This window comes from Chelonoidis abingdonii, chromosome 6 (genome assembly GCF_003597395.2).
Source record: "Chelonoidis abingdonii isolate Lonesome George chromosome 6, CheloAbing_2.0, whole genome shotgun sequence".
NCBI classification, from domain to species: domain Eukaryota; kingdom Metazoa; phylum Chordata; order Testudines; family Testudinidae; genus Chelonoidis; species Chelonoidis abingdonii.
The window spans coordinates 24,733,145-24,752,081 of NC_133774.1; the positions used below are offsets into that span (position 1 = coordinate 24,733,145).

Below are 18,937 nucleotides of genomic sequence, written 5' to 3' on the forward strand. Positions count from 1 at the left end.
GTGCAATGCTTCAAAAGTCGACACTAGCTTCGGTACTGTGGACGCATACCGCCGACTTAATGTGCTTAGTGGGGACATACAATCGACTGTATCAAATCGATTTCTAAAAAACTGACTTCTATTAAATTGATCTAATTTTCATAGTGTAGACATACCCTTCGTCTACTTCATGATAGCCAGCTAACAAGATGTAGAATTGTAAGTCTGTGGGGGGCAGAAGTTTTTTCCATACAAGTTTCTCCTATTCTTTCCTCAATGTGTGAGCACAATGCCCATTAACCCATCTGACACCCCATGTATGTTCTACCTTTGACCATTCAAATGGTGTTATGCTATAATGTATTAGCATACATTGTCATGCAGCAAGGCCATACTTGAAAACCAAAGGATTAATAGGCCCAACTGAATGGCAGTGCTTTCAATACAGGACTGGTAATAAAGAATTAGATGTGGATTAAACGTGAACCTCTATTTCCTTGTGGAACAAGACTTTCCTTTTTATTGGTGTTATTATTTAAACATTTCCACTGTGGTTCTTTTGTGGGGCTCAGAAAAGCGATCTGTTTAGAGCCCATCCCAGAAAAAAAGATTTCAATAATATCTGGGGGGGGGGAATGGCCATCAGAAATCAACAAAGTTCCATTACTACAAAATCAGTAATAAAACCACACTTCTTAACTTTAAACACTGAGTTACACAGTATGAAGAAGCATAAAGAGCCAAATATTGTGGTCAGAAAAAAATCTCTCAGTTTGGGGATAAAAAAGTTACTAAATGTAATTGGTTGCACCCCATTTATGTGCAGTGAAGCTTTGTTTTTGTAGGATGATTGGTGATGCTGAAAAGTGTACAGTTTGCACTAGAAGTTAGGCAGTTTTAAGTGAGGTAAGAAATATTAGGGTGTGCCTCAGAGACAGAGAGAGGTTGGGAGTGGGGGGATGAGGAGAGAGAAAATTTAAATTACATGTTTGGAATTGTTTTGTTTTAATACTCTAACAGGATTAATGATACAGTTAAGGATCTTTTAAATATATATATATATACCAACTTTTTAACCTGAGTGTCATTTTAAATGATTTGCCTAGGTCACAGTGAGTCAGTGAAAATATAGGGGAGACCCAAAAGTCGTAAATCTCACTCCCCATAATCTAAACATAAGATTCAAAGTGCATAATGGCAACACCATGAGAGCCACAAACAGGGGGATTATTTCTGAGACTAATCTCCAAAAGTGAATTTTTTAAAATGAAAAACAGAAATAAAACCTCCATCTAGTGTTTCTGGGTGTAAATTTTAATAGAAAACTGTAGTAATTTGTTTCAATACCTTTAGGACTGGAATCTATAATCACCCTGCCCACAAAGCCACAATTGATGTAAAAACAAAACTAGACCCTTTACTAATATAGAAGATTACCTATTTATCGAATGTCCCTAAGGGATCACTGCATTGATGATACAGAGGACTCAGAAAGGTGATTTAGGAATAAAAGATTAGGCTTCATCTCTCAATATTCCTAATGTATACCAGTTTAAACTAGACCCTTGAAGTTATTTTCACACAGGTGCTTAAATGTCAGTTTCCTATGGTGTTTTTGTACTTCATGTATTGCTAAAGCTCCTTCTATGTTTATTCTTTCATTTCTGCCTTACTGCCATAATTCAGAGAGGCCTTTCACCTTACCAAACCAGCCCAACCAAAGATAATTCATCAAAACCTGGAGAAAAGAAACAGTCCCTTTGGATTAGTTCACTCCTGCCTCAGACTCTGCTCTTTCATATGTGGGCATTTGTCAATTGTCTCTAGGGGGGAAGGACATATTATATATGCCACTTTACAGAACAGAGCAATGAAAATAAATAATAGAATAAGAGTTATATGAAGTAGATGGTTTAGGTGTCTATAGTTCCTGGCTCTTTGCAGACTCCAGAGCACAACACTGCATCAGATTCTATTTAGAAGATTCACAGCCATAAAGGCTAGCAGCCATAATTATAAACTCTGTATTTTAAAGATGAAAATCTAGATTTTTGACACTAAATTCAATGGCAGGGTGGATTCTGCAGCCAGTCCAGTAGTGATGGGCTCATGGAAAAGACCAACTTCCTGCCTGAAGTTATGTACTGTTAACACTGGTAGGAATGGATGAATTTCATGGAGTTCAGCTTTTTGCAAACTTTTCAAATATGTTTTTGTTTGCAAAACTAGTGAGAGTTTCTGGACCTTTTCTTCCTTGAATCCTTATTCCTCCTACAAGGATACTTCAATTTAAACCAAACATGAAAAAGTTAAAATATATTTTCCTACCTACAGGGAAGCTGTGCTACGCACATTAGGCTAAAAGGATCCCCCAAAAGAGGCTAGTACAAGTGGGTGGCCTGGGTATGTGGTATTTTTTTTAATTAAAATGTTTACCTCTTCCCCATTTCATCACTCCCACTTCCCTTGCCCCAGCCTCTCTGTTTCACAGTCTCATTGCAATTTTTCTCCCTATTATTTCACTGGCTTTTTTTTTTCTTGGCTCCTTTTTTCAGTCTCTCCTAAGCAGAATGTGAACCCAATAACATTCTAATTCCAGTCAGTCTTTCCAACCACAACTTTCAAGTGAGTTTGACATTAGGCAAAACAGGCCAGACACTCAGCTGGTAATAATCATCATAACTCCATTGAAATCAACAGTTTATAACTATTTACATCAACTGAGGTGCTGGCTCAATTCATTCTCCCATCGGTAATTAAACTGACTGAGCCTGAGGTGAGAAACATAATCATAAAAGAGCTCAATACTTTTTGTTTTTTTATCTCAGAAATAGCATTCTCTGAATCCAATGTCATAAACAGGTCACCCCCTTGCAACTAGTTTTATACACTGAAGAAACTTGCATCTTTGCTGCCATCTTCTGACAAAATAATAGTACATTTTTTGTTAAACATCTGCCAGTGTTAACATTTAGTTATCTTTTATCCACTTTTTACTGACCGTTGCAGTTTTTCTTTTCCTTACTTGTCAACATAATTTTTTGGGGTGTTACACTATTTTGTTAAATCTTTTAAACCAACTGTACTGATTGTTTTTAGTCTGAAAGGTCACCATCAAACTAAACATCAACATTTTAAAAACTTCATTTCTTTTCACGATTTATGCTATATATCTGGCGTTTGGTCAAAAACCAAAAATGAAGTGAAGGGGTTGATTTTTTTTTGGTTCACATTCTCTACTCAGTGAAACAATGTTGGGTTGTAAACACTGCAAGAGAATGTTTAAATCCAAGCCAACTCCCCTCAACCCCCCACCCTATTTTTAATTTTTTTAAAAAAAGCAAAAATATTTGTATTTTTCTTAGGTTCCTACATGTATGGCTAAACTATTGGATAGTAGTCTTATTAACTGCCTTTTCTTTTTGTCTGTGTATAGATTAATATAATTTTACTAATGTTAATCCTCTTGGCTTGTCTTTTAGCATTTCATTGGGTCTGTAATGTCCAGCATGTCTGTAACATCCTATCACAGTAAACTTTACTATCTGAATAAAACTCCAACAAATCTAGAACCCCAAATCGCTGCTGCAAGGGGCCAGAAAGCAGCCAACACAATAAGGATTCTCTCTGCCATGTAGAACTTGCATAATAGCCCTATCCCTATCTTATGGTTCCAGGGCAATCTGTATCTTTGAGACCTCAGGCCTGGTCTACACTTAGGCTGACCAGACAGCAAGTGTGAAAAATCGGGACAGGAGTTGGGAGTAATAGGAGCCTATATTTTAAAAAGCCCCAAATATCGGGACTGTCCCTATAAAATTGGGACATCTGGTCATCCTATCTACACTACAAAGTTAGGCTGATGTATGTTATCTTGCATTGACCTTATTTGTGCATATGTCTAAACTGAAGCCTGTCATAAATGCCCCATTACAATGTTGTAGTAAAACTTCCCTAAAGGGGTTAGAGCCATAGTCAACCTACTAAGGTCAATATGCTGCAAGTGTATAGACTGCATGACCTGGGTCAACCCTAACGGTCTTCTAGCTGTTGTCCCACAACACCCTATTCCTTGTGATAGTGACTGCTCTGGTCACAATTGTAAACTCCACTGTCCAGGAGTCATAGAGATGGGAGGCCATGCCCCTTTAAAATTTCCCATGCATTTTTGAAATGTCTTTTCTTGATTGCCCATCTTGGCAAGTACACCTAGCAGTTCTCCCTTGTTGTGTGCAACTGCCCAACTGACCATGCCAGCTCCACACACTAGCAGTGCTCCTGCCTGGAGAACACAGAAGATATATTGACCTATGGGGAGAAGAGGCTGTGGAAGCACAGTTATGGACCAGCTGTAGAAAGGTGGACATCTAGGAAAAGATTGCACAGGGGATGTACATGAAGGGTTACAACAGGGATTATCAGCAGAGCCGCATGAAAGTGAAGGAATTTCAGCAGGCATTCCACAAGGCCAGGGAGGTCAACAATTGATCTGATGCTAAGCACAGATCTACTACCTTTACCACAAGCTGCATACTATTCTCGGCAGAGACCACACCAGCACCCCGCAAACTATTGTGGATACCTGGCGGACCACAAGACAGAAACCCCCCAGTAAACAGCAAGGAAGAGGAGGGGAGGTGGCAGATATGGGGACTCCAGCCATGCCATGAGCCAGGACCTGTTTGATAGTCCTCAACAGTCCAGCCAACCAAACATGGATGAGACCGATGAAGGGGAAGGGACCTTTGGTAAGTTTGTACATTCAATTTTCCTTAGCAAATTAAAATGTAAAGATGGTGCTTGGTCCATCCCCAAGTTCACAAGCAGTGGTATCAGCTTATAATTGTTTTGCTCATACAAGAAGAGGTAGAATAGATATCTACTTCCCTACTGGGTAAGGCAGGGGGAAGGGGAATAAGGAACAGTTTGTTTATGTACATAGTGATGCCCCTTTTATCTTCCTGAGAGATCTCAGTGAAACTTCATGGAGATACTCTGCAAATTCTCTTAAAGGTTTCTAGGTATGGTTGCCTTATTTCTTCCTCTGCCACAGGACACTTTATCATGCCACTTTACAATATCTTTGGCAGGCACCATTGCAGTAAACAAACTAGTGGTATGTGGACACACGTGGTTTCGGGAGGCCAGTAGAAGCTATGCTCTCTGTTCCTCTATTACCCTTAGGAGTAAGATATCATTAGTGATCCTAGTTTACCAGGATAAAAACAAAAAACAAAACAAAAAAAAACAAAATTCTAAAAAAACCCACCTCAATCATAAAAATCCATGTTTTTCCATGATTAAAATGGAAAGCTGAATTTTTGTTTCCCTAGCCACAATATATATAGATATCAGTTGAACACAATGCGTTATTGATATATTTACAATTTTTAAGCAAGTTCAAAGCCTACCAGTGCCATCAATTATTACAATCAAATTAACAGAATTGCAATTTGTAATTGGCTGCCTTCAGACATAATCTACAGCCTTGCTGCATACAGTACAGAACCTTGCCAAACTCAGTGACATGGTCCTTAGGGGTGATTTTAAGTTTTTGGCACTGTGATAGACCCAGGGCAGTTGGGTACAGCAGAATAGCAGAAGGCAGATATACTGGCTACTGGATTAACAGTTTTCTGTTCCCTGACTGTCCAGAGCAGGGGCTGCTCCAGGCTAATGAGAACACCTGACTCTAATTAACCTGCAAAGAGTCAGGTGAGGCCATTAAGCTAATGTGACCACCTGACTCTAATTAAGGCCCCACTGAGCCTATAAAAGGGGCTCAGTCCAGTCAGGCAGAAGGGATCCAGAGGAGAGGAAATGTGGCTGAAGGGCTGGTTAATGAAGACATCCTCAAACCATTGGTAAGGGAGAAGCAGGAGAGCTGTGAGGAAGTGGCCCAGGGAAATGTAACAACTCTGGCAGTGAAAGGTAGGCTGCCAACAGCTGCTACCAGTAGGGTCCCTGGGCTGGAACCCGCAGTAGAGGGCAGGGCTGGGTTCCCCCAACCCACCACTACCGGAACATCTCCTGGGAGGGGAAGTCAGGCCCCTGTCAGGACAGGAGGCTAAACTGTTCTGAAATAAGCCCCCAGGAACAGCAGAGACTGTGGGAGTTCTCTCACCAACCTCCTTGCTGGCCTATGATGAAAAGGGCTCAGTAGACTATAACCCTGGCCCTAGAGAGAGAAGGGCTACATGGAGGATCACAGTGAGCCAGTGAGGCTAGCATAAACCACCTAGAAGCGCAGGACTCATGGGGGCAAGGTCAGAGCCCTGCCACAGCACCTTTTCATAACTTTAATTATTAACATCTGGAGGCTGAAGTGAACTTTGAGATGCATTAAAACACAAACCCCTATATGCCGGAAGCAGTTTATTGGAATATGTTTAGCTATGTGTATTTAAAATGCATTCAAAAAACAACCACAAGAGGGGGTGGTTGCATGCATTGTATTAAATGACACAGGTACTTTCAGTAATATTTAGTTAATAGTTAATGTTTTTATTTTTCAAAAAATATAAAAACTAAAGATTGTCTATAAAAATGCAAATTCCACACTTTTCCATGGCAAACAAATTTCTCGGATGTCTGGATACCAGTTAAAACCAGCTGTGACTAGAAAATAGTTTCCAGGTTCAGTGCCGTTGCCCTACACTTGCACCTGTGGAATAGGGACTGCAATTTTATTGTTTCATGCAGTCAAAATTTCTTTCTGCCCCCCTCACCCCTGATGGGCACTATGGCTGGGACTAGAGAGTAATGGTGTGCTGAGGTGCTCCAAAGCTGAAGTGTCAACAAGCATGTCTTATTAGAAGTTGTTATGGGAATAAGGGAAGGGAGTTTTGAAACTTATCTTTCTCTTTCCATTGTGACTATAAATCCAATGATACATCTGTCTATTTTATCAGCAGCTTCTGCCTTTGCAGTCTTGAAGGGTGCCTCCTGCACATCTGTAGAATGCAAGACCCTGGTGAGGCAAAGAAAGATGGCAAAGGAGGGCTTGCTCTGAGAGATCCTGCAAGCCAGAGCTGCATCAGACCTTGAATGAAGGATCTGGAGAACTAATATGACCAACAGCATGGAGAAAGGGGTCCCAGTAGGAAAAGGACAAGGAGATGTACCAGGACATAATGGGCCTTCTCAGGCAGCAAGCCCAAATGCTGCAGACCCTGGCTGACCTATTGGTTTAAAAATCAGACTCCCCACCCTTTACAGTCCTTGGAAAACTCCATGGTAGCAGCTCATTTACTCCCCTCCCCCAACATACCAGCTGACATCACAGTGCACATATATCCCTATCGCTCCACGCCAGGGACAGTACTGAAAACCACCACTTCATACACACTGACCTGTGAGAACCATGGCAGGTGTACTTGTAGCTACAAGCAGTGGTGAGCTCCAGCCGGTTCGCACCGGTTCACAGGAACTGGTTGTTAAATTTAGAAGCCTTTTTAGAACCGGCTGTTCCAGGACAACCGGTTCTAAAAAGCTTTTAAATTTAACAAAGGCTCAGGCAGCTGTCCACCCCACCCCCGCCGCCCCAGCTCACCTCCCCCTCTCCCCTGAACGCTCCGCCCTCCTTCTCCTTCCCCTCCCCTGGTTCCCGTGAATCAAATGTTCACTGGAAGCCTGAAACAAGCAGCAGGCAGGTAAGCCGGGTGGGGGCGGACTGTGCGCGCGGCCCAGTCTGGCTCCACCTGGCCCTGGCCGAGCGCCCCAGCCCGTTCCCGATGCCGGCCGAGCGGATCCAGCCCAACCCGGCTCGGGGAGTCGGATCCCGCTACACCGGTCCCGGTGCTGGCCGAGTGGCTCCGGCCCAGCCCAGGGAGTTGGGCCCCATGGCACCGGTCGCGGCCCTGGCCCCAGACAGTGTGTTAAGGGGGCAGGGAGGAGGTGTTTGGTGGGTTGTGGGGTGGTGGATAGGGGTCGGGGCGGTCAGAGGGCAGGGAACAAGGGGATTGAATGGGGACAAGAGTCCCGGGGGGCAGTCAGGAAGGAGCAGGGGTTGGATGAGGTGGTGGGGGCAGTCAGGGACAGAGAGAAGGGGTGGTTGGATGGGGCAGGAGTCCCAGGGGGCCATCAAGAACGAGAGGAGGGGTTGGATGGGGCAGCAAGGGGCAGTCAGGGGACAGGGAAGGGAGGGGATAGATCAGGGGTCCCGGGGGGGGTGTGTCAAGGAACATGGGGGGTTGGATGGGGCACGACCCCCTCGGGAAGTGAGGAGGTGGGAACCTGTTGTTAATATTTTGGCAGCTCATCACTGGCTACAAGGGACTACCTTTCTGGACTGATATGGACAGAAATGTTTGCTGCCTTTCCAGTTTTTAAGTTCTGTAATTCTGTTAAAAGTTTGTGTTGCATTGCCTTTTGCATGTTGTTCTTTTGCCCTGGTTTTGCCACCTGATTATTTTATTTTTTAACAATAGGGATTTATTTGTACTAGCTTGCAACACACTGTCAAATGCATAGTGGTACTCAAAGCACAGAATGTTTGTGCAGAAATAAAAAGGTTAGGAAAACACCCAGTCATATTTATAAATGTACAGAAAGCACCACATAATTCATAGCTTCACTAAAACACACAGTACTAATTATAACTGTAAGCACCCAAAGCTTCAGGCCTAGAGAACAGTACAGAACACAACTGTGGCTGGAAGTTGTGGTGCTCTTTTAAAGCTTCCCTCAGACGCATAGCTCCAGGTTGAGCCCTTGTGTTTTGTTCTTCAGTGTCAGCAGACAGACCCTCCACCATCACCCATCCTGGTGGCAGCTTTCCCCACTTCGCATCACACATATTATGCAGCACAACACAGGAACCTATAACTATTAGCATATTTTTCTCACTGAAATCCTATCTAGTGATAAACACTGTTAGTGTCCCTTCAATCTACCGTCATTCTGTACCTGCAGAGTCAGTACTCGAACCAGTATATGGTTTCATGAATGAGGGAAGGAAGGGGTAGGCTGGGTCGCCCAGAACTATTAGCTTTTCAATTTCAAGTGGTAAATGATCAGAAAAGATGTTCCTTGCTTGCAGCTTTCTGAACAGTCCTGTGTTCTTAAAGCTGTGACTGTCCTATACTTTCCCTGACCAGCCCATATTAATATGAGTGAAGTGTCCCCAGTGATCCACCAGTGTTTGCATAGCCCTAGAAAAGTAGCTCTTTCAGTTGAGGTACTCCGTGGTAAGGTGATGCCAAAATAGGGAGATGCACACGCTCTATCACCATATGCAGCTCAGGAACTCCATTCCTGCAAATCCATCCACTATTTCCTGCACATTGTTGAGAGTCACACTCCTGCAGAGCAGAAGATTGCCTTGCAAATTTTCATGAGAATGGTCACCAGTGTGGATTTTCCAACTCCAAAATAATTTCCCACAGAGTGTGATGTGATCACCACTTGTTTCTTCACTGTCAACGCAGCTCTCATTACATTTTCCCTGCGCTGGAGGATTGGGGCAAGCTTGGCACAAAGATCCAGAAATGTGGCATTTCACAACTGAAAGTTCTGCAGCCAGTACTTACCGTCCCAAACCTACATTACAATGCAATCCTCCCTGTTAGTGTTTGTTTCATAGGCCCAGAACCAGCACTCTACTGTCTGCAGCTGCTCTGTGAATGCCACTGACAAGCTTGACTTTTTTGCTATGTCTCTCAGCAAACTGTCCTTGAAGAAATTGTCATGTCCCCTATTCTTATGTTATTACCAGTAGAATCATGCATCTTGTATTTGCAATGTTCATGTCATGATAATAGTGCAGTACTCTGCAGGCTCCATGCTTCTGTCAGGGATGGCATCCAGCAAAAAGTGCCACATAGATTTGTGGGATTTTTTTTTAAAAGGTACATAAATTATGGGATATGGATGGCATTATGAGATGGAGAAATTTGCATGCTGGGAACTTGATCCCTAGGTTCCATAGATGGCTGGGCAAGTCCATTTCTATCCCACATTGCACTGCAAAAAGTTCCCACAAGGCACTGCACCAGATGATGGCACATTGCACATTGGGATACCTACTTATTGTATGCTGCACTTTGCATCAACCCAAGCATTACTGGTGAGTACACGTAATACCAATGCAAGCAGCCATGTATGTACACGCCTGAGCGATACACATACTTTGGCTGCTGTATGCTGATGTAACTTACATCGACCAAAATTTTAGTGTATCTGAATGAGCACTCCTGTCAAGTGGCAAGCCCATGTCTGTACTTCTCTCAGGGTAGAATCCTGCAAGTCACACCCACTCTTAGACCAGTTCACCAGGTATCAGATTACAGTTCCCCCCCATCCCCTGGTTTACAAATCACGTCCTCAGCATGTCCAACTAAGTTTGGTGTCTGCTATAGACTTCCTCCATGAGCCTGTCGGTGTCACTAGGTATAACCCTAGGTAACTCGGGAAGGTGAAAGATCACGAGTGTCAATGAAGCCCTCCTGTTGTAGGCCTCGGTGAACCATTGTTCCTCCATGTTTTACACTTTGTGTAACCTAATGTGTTAATAGCTGTAAAATGTAATGTCAGCTGTTAGTTTTCTGATTGTAACAGCCAGTTCCCTGCTGTAATACACTGGAGCTAAATTGAAGCAAGTTTCAAGGTCGCTTTTAGATACAGCATACATGTCCCTGCAGCAGAAAGGGGGAGAGGGAGGCAGAAGACAAAGAAGTGTGTGAGAAAAGAATGCTGCAGCCGGACAGAAGAGGGAGGGAAAACGGGGGCTTGCTAGTCAACGAGAAAAGTTCTCATGGATCTAAAGGAACAGACTGCTTGTTTTAGGTGTGCTGGATCTGAGGCATGTCAAGTCTCCCAGCACCGCTTTGAGATCTCAAATAAACTTTGCTTGCTTCTCTACCCTGGTGTGTTTATTGAGCGCAAGCCACTACCGGGCACGGACCATCGCTGCTTGCCTCGGCAGAAACCTCTCTGCCTGCAACAGTTTTGGCCGATCCCTGGGTGGGCATAGAGCTTAAAATCACCTTCGCCGACCCCTCTTGCGGCTGACCGATTTCGAGCCGACGCCCGACGGCCAAATGCACCACCGGTGACTTCACCGGGGCTCGGCGGAGACGCGGTGTGAGCGACCCGGAGGGTCACAGTCAAATGCGCTTCAAGTAGTGGAGAAGCAGTGAGGGCGGACGGTAGAACCGGTCCCTGGATAAGTAGGAACAGCCCAGTTGGTCTGGACTTTTCTGTTAGACCTGGGGACGCCCAGTGTCTTCCTGCAGCCTGGGAGGGACAGGAACTTAAAGTCGGGGAGGGCATGGTGTACGCCCCTAGGAATGCATTCTAGACAAACTGGAGGTGTTTGGATTCAGATCCAATGCCAAAAGTAGGTTACCAAAAGTTCTGTACCAGGTAGACTGGGCCTCAATAGTTAACTAGAGGACCAGAAAAAGGTGGCCACTGGAAGGATTCACTTAATTTCATAACACAATCCTTCAATTACTCCTGTTTTGTCAGCGAATGGTAGCTCTGAAAACTGTTTGTATGGAGAGCTTCTTGTAAAAATCCCACTGTAGTCCTGTTCTTCCCCTTGTCTGGCGGAGTGCAACGGAATTCAAAGCAGTTAGGGATAGTGCAGGACAGAGGGGGGCCTGTTAGAGAAGGGGAGACCCTATTGTCCTAGTGCACCTCTCTCCCTGTTGTAGCTGAAAAAGCAAGATCGATGCAGAATGGTACTGGGGGGCCCGTGTGTTGACTGTTTACCGGAAGACGCCCAGAGTTACCCTGTGAAGCAAAAGGCGTGCCAGGACTACTCTAACGCAAGCCCGGTAACTAGTGTGATCCTTTAGGAGGTCTGACCCATGGTGGGCTGACTTTGGTCTGGCATATCTGAGTGATGAAGCTGCCTGGTCTAGGAGTGTGCGTTACCCATCTTCCCTCCCATTTCCTCGTGTGGGCTACTGACAGTCTGATCATCTCACTGGATGCAATCAGAGTAAGCGGCGCGTCTCCCGAGACTAGCGACACTCTTTGCTGAAGGGAGGTTAGGAGGTCGTGGCCTCCTCGTTAGCCTCTCCTGTGTGAGTACCCTGTGGGCAAAAAATCCTTAGTTTATGAGCGCCTAGCAATGGACAGGCACCCTCCCTGTGGTGTAAGTGGAAAAATGGGGGGGGGGGCCGTATAACCATGTCCACCTCACCCCTAAGGTACCCCGCATATTACATGTACGTAACATTATGGATTCATCAACCTGCAGGTATTTAGAGAATTGGAATATTTAATGTTGTTGAACTTCATCTAAACAATGCCTACTAGAAGGTCTTCAATTAGACTAAGATCATAATGTAAGAGGAGCGTTTAATTCACAAAAAAAACCTGACACAGCGTGAGCCAAAATTTGTCTATTGAGGAAAGGGAACGGTTAATTTTTGAAATTCAGCTTGGCCCAGAGATAAAAAGAAAGTGCTCTGCGTCAAGGTAAGAATCAATGCAAGACATGCAAGTACAAGAAAAGAAAAAAAAATATAGATCGAGGGGAAACCAAAGCAATATAAAGTTACAGAACTGAGATTACATTTGCAAAGCTTAAACTGTCCAGGTAAGAATCTAACAGTGGCCTTGTGACCCCGGAGCGGTGTGGCTTGGTGACACAAAGAAGCCATAGGCAGCCACCTGGATGGGATCTCTGAAAGAGACGACGCAGGAGATCCAGGGGTTGATAAGAGAACAGCCTCCCAACGAAGCAGAAGCATGTTGGATTCTGGACCAAGCTGTTTATACAGGATAATCTCCCGTCCACCTCTTCCCCTTCTCTGAACATTATACACAGAAGTGGCCAGTCTGGACATACGTGTGTAAGGATGAAAGGGGTTTAGGCTTAGGGATTAATGTTTTCCTGAGTGATGTTGGGAGCATCCCAACTCTCCCCGTCGTTGTTCTTTATTTTTTAATTGAAGCTTTAAATTCAGTTATATGTGCGTTTTCTTTAAGCTTCCCCCAACGATCCTGTAGTGTCAGCCTGATTCACCTTGACACGGGATAGATTGGTACAGAATTTTGTCACGTTTGGTGAGCATTAAGAAGAGGGGGGGCCTGCAGATTTACACCATCAGTTTGTTTTTACCCTGTTAATTTTATGTTTGCTTTGGCTTGTCTGTTTGGTGTTATTATGTTGAGAACTGCATGAGTAAAATGTAAACCCTAATAGGATAAGGAATGCTATTCTGGTTCTGCGTTCTGTTCTGTTTTAGCGGTTACTGTTGGTTTTTTCTCTCTGTTTCATTTGGGCGTTAGGAGTGTGGCGGAACTGAAACCTCTCGGTCTAATTCCTTGGAGTGGAAGCCATGCGTGCGAGAAGCTCTGAGTCGAATTTGAGATCTTCATGTCCCGTCCCCTGTAGCAGTCCGAGTGGTATAGAAGTGGGAAAGCCTGGCTTGACTGTAAGGTTCCTCTGCTCTGATGTAATTTCTGTTCTGTTAGTGTCATGCAGCAGATGGATGGTCTCTGGGTAAACCCTCTAAAGGGGTTTGATATAGTTAAGAATGGCCTTTGCCCAATGGGCCATGTGTTTTTGTCCAGGTGACAAGCCTCACGAGGGAGGACTCGGGTAGTCTTGTGAGTAAGAATGTTTAAGGGAAGAGACCAGAAGGGGTGGGGGCTAGTTGAGAAGCCCACCCTCGTAGCTAAACTGGTAGTGGAACAAGTTGGTGCCCATGGAAGGGACGGTTCAGCAAGAAAAGCAGGATCGGGCCCAGGCGGGCAGGCAACAGACAGAGAGATTGGAAAACAGATTGAAAAACTTTAGGGTGTAGTGGAAGGAAGAAGTAAGTAAGTATAAGCATGGGGATTTCAAATACCCAGGACTTACTTGGAATGGTGATTTGAGTTAATAAAAGTGGCTGTTGGGAGACAAGCAAGTGATTTAAGGGAGAGTGAGAAGTTAACTCTGTAGTTGCTGGAGGGAACAGCAGTTAAACTTTGTAAAAATGCTAAAGAAGAAAGTTCTTAGCATCTGTGAAATGTTTGTAAATATATTCAGGCAAAGAAATTATTGGATTGCAATCATTTGGTTTGGCTATGAACAATTTAGTTAAATTAGCTGAAAAATGTATACAGTGTTATGTAATTGGAAACCTGGGCTGCCTATGAAACAAATACAAGAAAATATGGGGTAATCCCTCTGTTTTGCCTGAAACCAACAAGGGTATTTGTATATTTTAAGTGAAGATTGTCTGCCCAGAAGGGGTAGACCTCTGTTTTTTTTGTCTTTCAGATAACCAGAGAAAACTGATGCCAGCTGAACAGCATTCAACGTACCATGCATTTACTGGTACAATAGGAATTATGTTTTGTGTTCTATGTTCTGTCTTGTGGTGTTTGTCTTGTGGCTGGAATTGTTGTGTTTAATATTTTTATAAAATAGTCTAGTTTAAAATCAAACAAAAAGGTTAAATTAAAATACAGATCCTTGTCTTGTTCAACTTGGAATACAAAGTGTTTGGATAAATCAGGAGAATGTGATATACTAAAGTCTAATGCATTTCCTTAAGTAAGAAAAAGAAACTTCATTGGCCAAATTGTTAATTGCAAAAATTGTTGTTAAAATTTGCATACCAACAGTCTTTGAAAGCAAGGACATGAAAAGTTAACCCACTCCCCATATTGTATCATGGGATTTCTGGCACCTCAGATCTAGCCAGGGCTGGGATGGGAAAGCTACTGGACTGAGGTTGAACTGAATGAACCCTCAAAGTGGTTGCGTGTTTCAGCTTGGCTTCCAAAGTTCTGTAATATAGTATTATTAGTAAAAAGTATGTGTGGCATATACGAATAATAGACTAAGGTAACTGTACAATGACAATGTTCTATGTGTCATTTGGAAACCCCAAGTGTAAAATAAGTGAAAAAGTGGAGGTCCCCTTCAGGTTAAAACGAAGCCAAAAGAAAAAAAGAACAAAAACAGAAAATTAACGAAAAAGAAAAAAATGGCAGCTCAGGCTAATAGATATAAACTGACCCCATTTCACAGTCCAAGCACATCTGAGCTGACAAACCAGGAAAGGAGGGTTTGAAAATTTAGCACACATTGCGAGACGTTGATGGAGATCTGCAAACACTATCTGCCAGGATACTAATGAAATGTGTATAGGTTTCTTATTCTAAGGTAAGGAAGCACTACCGCAAGATCTTCTATCTTAGCTAGCCTGCCACTCCTTGACAGCCCGCAACTCGCTGCACTGAAGTCCCACCACACAAGACTCCTCCCACGGAAAGGCCTTTTGAGCTCATCGGAACCAAGGTTCTATCCAAACACCGCTGTGACTAGCTGTCAATTGGCTGACTGACGTTTGGACCCATGATTTCTCACTCCAGAAAAGCCGCCTCCACCTTACGGAGAATTCTACTATTGTAGCTTAGGCCTATCCGCTTCAGAGTCCACTGTGCCTTCGAACAGCAGCGGAAAATAGTAAAGGTGGATAGTGCTAGTTAACCCTCCTTGTCCACTGACGATTCTCTGCTCGCCTCTTCGACACTATCTTTCTAGAATGATCATACAAGGAATCTACAGGATGTGCTGGCAACACCTCTCCCTAGGAATCTGAACACGGGGTGCGGCTAAACGAGTATTCTGTTCTCGTGGGATTAATACGGTAACAGTCAATGTGAACGGATCAGGAATTCCTGATCAAAAGAGACTTAAAAGCTGATCCCTGGATGGAGAACAAAGGAATTAACACTGGGAGCGGACGAGGACATTGTGTAGGGACCGCTTGGACATGTGGTATTCGATTGAGTTGGGTATTCTACAGCGTGCGCCCTGGCCTGGGAGGTGACTAATAATGTAACCCCCCCTCCTATGCTATTAAACTGGTGATGCCTTTTGAAAAGTACCTGAGAATAGTTAAATAACAGATTATATAGATACACCACAGGAAAGATGGTATGAATATTGTCAAAGTTAGACTCAGGACTCACAGTTTGTCAGACCACTCTGTTTTATTAGCACAGCGCTCTGCTAATAACATACAGATAATGTGACCAGCCATGCAAGGCCTAAACAGTCTTATTTAACAGATAAAAGGGCAAAACTTAACAAGATAACAAAGGAAGCAAACTCTGATAAGTTTACCTGGGCTAGGCATGCATATTTATTTCCTTCTAACTATTACCATCTTCTGTTAATGTTTCCCATAGCACCATTGTTTATGCCTAATGTTTTCTTCCTGGCACCTGATTTGCAACATTTCTATTTCTGCTTAAAGTACATACAACATTCTTTAATCATGCTTATTTACAATAAATCATTCACTTTCAAATACACGAGGCGGAAGCGATTGCAGTGGGATACTAGTATGTTTAGGAATTTGGATTCTGAATGACCAGCTGAGGCCAATTCGGAGTGATCGTTGAGTACAGAGACTTGGCCCACTGCCCTTACAGACCGCATCAGGAGTACCATCTGATCTGTGATCATGGAGACATACATGTACACTTTCTGAGGTGGAATGTGGCTTCACAGGGCAGGGTGTGCACCTTACAGGGGATTGAAGCTGTTCTAAGTCCAGAAAACGCACAGGATATTAAACAAGCACATCCTCAGCCAAACAGGCTTTGAACAGTGGAAAGCCCAGAAGGGCTTCCTATTCACTATTTCTGATTCTCTTGGGGGTTACCCAACCTAGAGGACTGGGGGAGGCATTGCTCGCCTCCTTCACTGGTGTGGCGGTTGTGTAACGTACTTCTCCCTTCTTGCTTGCTGTAAAGCACTCCAGCTCCTAGAGCTTAATCGCTTTTGTCCTTAAAGTATGAGAAACTCAGCCAAAGTTTGTTGATTATTCTCAAATGAGGAGTTGTGGGTCACTAGGTATAACCCTAGGTACCGGAGGGTGAAAATATCAGAGTGTCAATGAAGCCTCCGTGGTAGCCTCAGTGAACCATTGTTCCCCATGTTTACCTGGAACCATGTTTCCTCATGTTCCTCCATGAACCTATGTGTTAATAGCTTAAAATGTAATGTACAGTTAGTTTTCTGATTGTAACAGCCCAGTCCGCTGTAATACACGGAGCTAAATTGAAGAAAAGTTTCAAAGGTCGCTTTAGATACAGCAACATGTCCCGCAGCAAAGGGGGAGAGGGTAGGCCGGAAGACAAAGAAAGTGTGTGAGAAAAGAATGCTGCAGCCGGACAGAAGAGGGAGGGGAAACGGGGGCTTGCTAGTCAGCGAGAAAAGTTCTCATGGATCTAAAGGAACAGACTGCTTGTTTTAGGTGTGCTGGATCTGAGGCATGTCAAGTCTCCCAGCACCGCTTTGAGATCTCAAATAAACTTTGCTTGCTTCTCTACCCTGGTGTGTTTATTGGCGCAAACACTCCGGGCACAGACCACTGTTGCTTGCCTTGGCAGCCTCTCTGCCTGCAACAAGCCTATGACCTATATAAAAATTCAGTGACCAAGATTTATTTAGACATAGGAACATAGTGAACAGAGAACAAAAGCATTAAAACAACTAAGGGTCAACACACATAGTATTTTCCTAAACCATTCCTTGCAAGTATAGATAGGTACCCCTTTGTCAGTCATCCCCCAGCATTGTGAAGGGGTGCTCCATGCTCAGCCTCTCAGTCTCCCCCCTGAATTCATTTAGCCATTCTAAAGTTTTGCGTGTCCTGGAACACCAGAACCTAGTTAATCTGGTTTATGCATCTCTCCAGGTGGTATAGAAGCAGACTCCAGACATGGATTCAGTGAAGTCTCCATCTGAGCAACAGCAATTGAATTAGTCATTGCCTGGTTCCAGTGGTACATATGGAGAATACCAGTGGGAATTAACCCTTAGTGTTTCATAGAGACAGCCACACCACAGTGCTCAAGCAAACAGAGATAAATAAAAATATTTATATAATATAATGCAGAATTCTCCCATGTGCTTGACAGCCTTCGTCCCTCAGAGTCTCCAGGCTCAGGGTGTGCCTGCCCAGGGCTAGCAAGACGTATTGGTGGAGGGCTGTGGTGGGTTGGAGTGCTCTAGCTATGCTGCTGGATGGTTCTTTGTGGACTTTTGCAGCTCAGGTGTAAATTAGAACAGCCACGGGCCACTCTAGTTTATGCCACTGGTCACACTGGCAGACCCAGTATCCCAGTGGTGTAAACCACCTTTGTCCCCTATTCTCTGGGCTCAGAATCAGGGCCTGTGACCATGGTAGTTTAAAGTGGAACAGTCCTAGTACAACAGAGTACTTATAGCCATGTCAGACTCAGGATATTATAAAGACAAAGTGACGGACGTAATATCTTTTATTGGACCAACTTCTGCTGGTGAGAGAAACAAGCTTTCAGGAGCTCTTCAGGTCTTCAGCACAGAGCCAGGTTCCAGGGTGAGGTCACTCACAGGTGTAGCCAGCTCAGGCAACTGATGCAAGAGAGGCAGGGCTGCTCCCATCCCTGGGAGCCAGGAAGTGAGCCAGGTGGGCTGTGGCTAGATACAGAGCTCAGAAGCTTGTCTCTCTCACCAACCGAAGTTGGGCCAATAAAACTATTACCTCACCCACTCTATCGAGCACAATAGAGTCCATCTCCCTGCCAAAATGGGTTCAAAAGAGGCCACACCAAAACAGATCTTTTAGTAACCTGAGCTTGGTTTGGAGATCAGCTCTGGGTGGAGCCCCACAATAGCATGATGGGGTGGGAACAAGGGAGAGGAAAGGGACTCGTGGCAAGAGCTCGGCAAGGATCTCTGGGTAGCCGAGCGATTGTGGAGCCTGCTATGGGCTAGTCAAGCCCCTTCTCCCATAGCCGCCCGGCTGCCCAGTTTATCATCTCCGGGCCCGCGGGCTGGGGGCCTCACGCCGATGGCTGCCGAGGCTTACCCACCGCAGGGCAGCGGCAGGAGGCTGTAGCCGCTAGGGCAGGAAACACGGGCCCGGGCCCTGGGCCGGCGAGGGGCTTGCCCTGCACAGATCCCCGGGCTGGCCGCCCCGCAGAGCCCCGCGCGGAGCAGCTGGCTCAG

The 18,937-nt window shown here is 44.5% G+C and overlaps 1 long non-coding RNA gene across 1 annotated transcript; it reads left to right on the top strand.

The window, feature by feature from the left end:
- The first annotated feature begins 12,707 nt into the window (after nucleotides 1-12,707).
- LOC142046967 (uncharacterized) lies at nucleotides 12,708-14,493 on the top strand. Its single transcript, XR_012656074.1, has 2 exons — nucleotides 12,708-12,785; nucleotides 14,204-14,493. It is a non-coding gene; the product is annotated as an uncharacterized LOC142046967 (long non-coding RNA).
- Nucleotides 14,494-18,937: the final 4,444 nt, after the last annotated feature.